Consider the following 6,069-nt stretch of genomic DNA (forward strand, 5'->3'; position numbering starts at 1 on the left):
ACTACAGTGAAACATTTGCTCCCGTTGCTCGCCTTGAATCTATTCATTTGTTGATTGCTTATGCTTCTCATCATAATTTCAAGTTGCAACAAATGGATGTGAAGATTGCTTTTCTTGATGGTCCCATTAATGAGTTGGTGTATGTCAAACAACCCCTGGGGTTCAAGGATCCCTATTTCAGCGATCATGTGAACCAACTCAACAAGGCACTCTATAGCCTTAAACAAGCCCCACGTGCATGGTATGAGCATCTTAATGAGTTGTTACAAGATCGTGGGTTCAAAATTGGGAAAGTCGACCCCACTCTTTTTACTAAGAAGGTCAAAGGGGAGTTATTTGTGTGCCGAATATATGTTGATGATATTATCTTTGATTCCCCTAACAAAGCTTTCAATGAATAATTTGCTGCTCTCATGACCTCAAAGTTCAAGATGTCTATGATGGGAGAGTTGAAGTTCTTTCTCGGGTTCGAAATCAAGCAAAGAAGATAAGGAACCTTCATCAATCAAGCCAAATACACTCAAGACATGCTCAAGAGATTCAAGCTTAGTGATGTCAAGCTGGCCTCCACTCCAATGCCCGTCAAATGCCAACTTGACATTGATCCCAATGGTAAAGCAGTGGATCAAAAGGTATATCGCTCTATGATTGGATCATTGCTTTACCTTTGTGCATCTAGGCCGGATATCATGTTGAGCATGGGTATTTGTGCACGGTTTCAAGCCGCACCTAAGGAAAGCCACCTTGTGGCGGCCAAGCGGATCTTTTCATATTTGTCACATACCCCAAACTTTGGCTTATGGTACCCAAGAGGATCCAACTTTGATCTTTTGGGTATACAGACTCAGATTGGGCGGGAGACAATGTGGATAGGAAGTCCACCTCCGGAGGGTGCCAATTTCTTGGTTACTCTTTAGTGAGTTGGTCTTCTAAGAAGCAAAGTTGTGTGTCTCTCTCGTCCACTGAAGCGGAGTATGTGGCTGTCGGTAGTTGTTGTGCTCAACTTCTATGGATGAGGCAAACTTTGAAGGATTACGGTGTCACTTGTGATGAAGTTCCTCGTTGGTGTGACAATGAAAGTGCCATCAAGATCTCTCTCAACCCGATGCAACACTTCAAGACGAAGCATATTGAGATTCGGTATCACTTCATCCAGGATCACATTAGGCCAGGGGAGATCAAGCTCAAGTATGTCAACACTCATGATAACCTTGCATATATTTTCATGAAGCCCTTGGATGAAGCAAGATTTTGCGAGTTAAGGCATGAGCTAAATATCATTGATTCGAGCAATGTGGTTTGAACCCTTGCACACCCCACCATACTCATCATGATATCTTGTTTAGGTGTAGGCATGGACATAGGGGGAGTGTTGTTCTCTCAATGAACTTCCCCCCCCCCATTATGCATAAATTGATCAACTCTTTCACATTAGCCATTTTTATGGTGCTTGTGCTTCAAAGACGAGTCTTGGTCATGGGCCCAAGGATAATCCGTGGTGCCATACCAAGTGACTCATACATAGGTGGCTCCGGCCACCGTCCTCTCCTCCTGAGAGTTGTGGTCAGTGTTTTGGTCTTCGGCGTCTTTTGCCTTTCCTCTGTGCCGTGTTTGGGTTGTTGTTGGTGCTTGCCTCTTGGTTGTTCGGTGTCTTGAAGTTTGATTTGCAAATACCGTTTCCCTCTCTCGTGCGAAACTTGCATTTCCTTGGGGGTATGGTACTACCATGGCGAGCCACGGTACTGCCGCAGGGGTTGTTTGCTCTGTGCGTGCACAGTTGCATCCCAGGGGCACGGTACTACCGCTTCCATCGCGGCAGTAATTGTTTACTACCACTGGAGGAGCGGTGCTACCGCCCAGCAAGCAGTACTTCCGCCCGGGCGGTACTACCGCGATGACCCATGGTACTACCACGCCCACGCGAGCGGGGAGGGAGGGGAGGGGGCGTTAAGAGCGGGGCAGGGGGAGTTATAACTCCCCCATACCCATTCATCTCTTTTCCCCACCTCTCTCTCTCTCTCTCTCTCTCTCTCTCTCTCTCTCCTGCCCAAGAACGGCGCTGGAGGCCCTTTCCGGATCTCCATCTCCGGCCAGTCTCCTCGGATTCTGACCGGTGGGATCGTTCCCCACCTCGCCCCTTTGCCATGGACCTAGGTTTTTCCCAAAAGTTCCTCTTATTTTCTTTCGTTCTTGTGCTTCTAGGTCTTGGGGAGATGCATGTGTTGTTCATGAGATTTTTGGCTAAATATGTGCAAGAGGGATTTGTAGGAGAGTGGTAGTGCAGTAGGCATGCTTTTTGGATTGACACAATAGTTCAGTTTGATCAACGGTAGTATCGATCTAGTTTTGCGGATTTTCTAGATCCAAATCTGCGGTTACTATGGCGTCTTCGATCCGTGCGGTACTATCGCTCCTCTTGGAGTGGTACTACCGCATCCATGCTCGTAACCTGCTCCGCGTGGTACTACCGCTCTCCTTGGTGCAGTACTAGCACTTCGCGTGGTACTACCGCTCCTCGGTGCGGTACTACCGCTTGGAGTGCGGAAGTAAAAAATTACTTCTGCTCTAGGCACGGTACTACCATGCCACCCCGGCACGGTACTACCACGACTAGCGTGGATGTAATTTTTTACATCCGTACGCCGGCCCGGTACTATCGTAGATGCAAATTTTGCTATTTTATCTTTCCAAATCTCTTGCTTACTTGTTTCTTTTGGCTTTGGCTTGGTATTTGCATTGATCCTTCTGGTTTTTCGTGCGTGTTCTTGTGTTCTGTGTCTAGGTGGTGGCTCCGATTCCCATGTTCGTCGCTCGAATCCCAGCCGTGACACAGGGTCAAAGCGGCTACGCAACTAGGATGAAGCTCCAGAGGGCTCCAATGCCTCCCAACGCAGAACCAAGCACACCGCCACCAAGCAGAAGGAGCCCACCGTGGGCACGGATGAGATGCCTCTGGCCGAGCTCATTGTTCAAAGGAAGATCAACCCCTATGTGAACCCCCGTGCCAACTTCAGAGGGAATGATCTGTTTTGGACCAAGCAGCAAAACCTTATCTATCTTGGTGTGATCAAGGCCAAGTAGAACGTCTATGTGGAAGTTCACTAGATTGACATGCATCACATCACTACAAAAAAAAAAGACATATCCGTGACATCTTGGGCCGAACAATTTTTTTTTCTGTCATACATATGACACTTCTATGACGATAATTGTGACAAAACCCGGTATCATCATAGATGTGGTGGGCTCCTACTTCTATGACAAAAAATCATGACAGAAAATGGGCTTTTCGTCCTGGGCAGGCCAAAGATGCAGCTGCATGACATTCTTTGGGCCGTCCATGACGGAAAAAACCATGGTAGAAGCGAGGGGGATGAAAATTTCGGGGAGTTCCCGGTTATGGTGGGAGGTCGGGGGCCGAGCGATGCGCGTTTCTCTCGTACACGTACGCGCGTGTGTGCGAGGCGTTGGCTCTTACTGAACCCGAGCGAGGGATTGGGCTCTAACTGAACCCGAGCGATGGCACTGCAGGCTACGCGTTACTGAACCTGAGCGATCGATTCCTTCGTTACTGCTCCTAACTGAAGCCGATCGATGCTGCCTCTCTGGATGAATAGTGAGCATTGCGGGGGGGGGGGGGGGTGGATGAACAGTGAGCGGTGGGAGTGGATGAACAGGACCCGTGGCGTTGCCTCTGGATGAACAGGACCCCGTGGTGTGGAGTGCTGGATGAATAGGACGACCCCGTGGAGGGCTGGATGAATAGTAGATGGTGGAGGGGTGGATGAATAGTAGCCCGTGGAGGGGTGGTTGAACAGGAGCCTGTGGAGAGGGGTGGTTGAACAGTAGCCAGTGGAGTAGCGCGCGGTGGAGGCTGGATGAACAGGAGCCCGTAGATGAACAGTCACAGGTGGAGGCTGGAGGAGGTCGGCGGTGGATGAACAGTAGCCGGTGGAGGCTGGAGGAGGTCGATGGTGGAGATGAACAGTATCCCGTGGAGTCCCGCTTTGCGGTACACCACACCCCTCCCGATGAATAGGACCCCCATTTCGACCGTAGCGCTCCAACACAAGTCCGTTTCGTCCGTTTTGCGGTACGCCACACCCCTTCCAATCAACATGACCCCCGTTTCGACCGTAGGAGGTCTGTTTCATCCGTTTTGTGGTACGCCACACCCCTCTCGATCAACAGGATCCCCGTTTCGACCATAGCAGGTCCGTTTCCTCCGTTTTGCGGTACGCCACACCCCTCCTGATGAACAGGATCCCGTTTCGAACGTGGCTGGTCGAACACAAGGTCGTTTCCTCCGTTATGCGGTACGCCAGGCCTCGTTTTCATCGCATGTTCCGTCCAAGCCCTCCCGATGAACATGACGACGCATTCCGTTCCGACCCAGCCGGTTGGCTCCCCATGAACACGACGACGATGATGTATCTCCGTTCCGACCCAACCAATGTACATGAGCCCTGGCCGTACGTATATATGCGTGAGTAGGCCTTCGAGACCCCGCCCATATGTACACATACGTGGCCGTAATTTCTTTCTTGCGAACTGGCCGCTGTACATACGTGTACATGCTATGTGCACGCCTCTACTACGACACGTGCGCGCCTCTACATCCACCAGTATATATGTACGTACACGTTCGCGACCAGAATGGCAATGCTACGTACGCTTCGACCAGGTGGGTCTCGGCTGTCAGGCACTTCCTTGCATGCGAAGATGTAGCTGGTGGGTCCCAGCAGTCAGGGGGAAACGTTTTTTTTGCGAAGTACGGTGGCCCGTCCGGTGGGTCCCCGCTGTTAGGTGGAGGAATAATTATTTTGCACATAATAAGGAGGCACTTCCTTGCTGCGGCCGTGGACCCAGCTGTCAGCCTCTCGACGTACAGTCCACGTCCGATGGAAGTCGTTCCTTGACCACGTTGACCACTCCGCGCCGAGAGCACCAGGGCGGTGGACGACGGCGAGGCCTAGGAAGGGGACGAAGCGGAGATGCGGATGACGCGGCAGTGGATGCCCACGCGTAGAGGAGTACGAGGGTTCACTGGTTCGCTGGAGTGTGAGGCTGCCGTCGCCGTAGAATAACAGGGGGTGTGGGTGAGTAGAGGGATGGCCTGGCCAGCGGTGGGAGTAGTAGGCGACGGTGAGGCCTCCGCCGCATCGCAGCCGACCACGGGAGGCAGAAGCACGAGGCACGACCGGTGCTGGTTTGGTGGCTGGAGCAAGAAGACTAGAGGTTGAAGAAGCACTCCGGCCGTTGGATGGACATCGTACGGTCACTGGAGCTAGAATCGTGCATATTGACTTAGTTGACAAAGCCCTCCGTCCCCGTCAACTTAGAAGGCCCACAAGTCAGCCTGCCACTATACTCGGTCCCAGCTAACAGGGGGAGTATTCATTTTTTTTGTGCGTAATAAGGAGGCACTTCCTTGCGTGCGAAGATATAGCTGGTGGGTCCGAGCTGTCAGTGGCGGTAACGTTTTTTTCACGAAATACAGAGGCCCTTTTGGTGGGTCCCTGATGTCAGGTGGAGGAATCGTTATTTTGCGTGTAATAAGGAGGCATTTCCTTGCGTGCGACCGTGGACCCAGCTGTCGGCCTCTCCACGTACAGTCCACTTCAGATGCATGTCGGTCGTTGACCACATTGAGTAGGCCGCGCCGAGAGCACCAGGGCGGTGGATGATGACGAGGCCTAGGAAGGGAACGACACGGAGGCAGGGAAGACTCGACAGTTGTTTCCCACACGGAGGGATGTACGACTGTACGAGGGTTTACTGGTTCATCTGCCGTCGCCGGAGAATAACAACAGGTGTGGGTGAGTAGAGGGATGGCTAGGCCAGCGATGGGAGTACGGTGGGGCGGTGAGGCCTGCGCAGCAGTAGAGCCGACCGTGGGGAGGAGGAAGCACGCAGTCCCACTGGCGCTTGTTTGAGCGGCTGGAGCAGGAAGAGCAGAGATTGAAGAAGCACGACGGCCGTTGGATGGCCATCCAACAGTCACTGCTTGTGCGTCAACCGTTTTTTAGGAAAGCCTCAAAATCTGTGGATAATAGCATACAAACCATC

The sequence above is a fragment of the Triticum aestivum genome, chromosome 1B (genome assembly GCF_018294505.1).
Source record: "Triticum aestivum cultivar Chinese Spring chromosome 1B, IWGSC CS RefSeq v2.1, whole genome shotgun sequence".
NCBI classification, from domain to species: Eukaryota; Viridiplantae; Streptophyta; class Magnoliopsida; order Poales; family Poaceae; genus Triticum; species Triticum aestivum.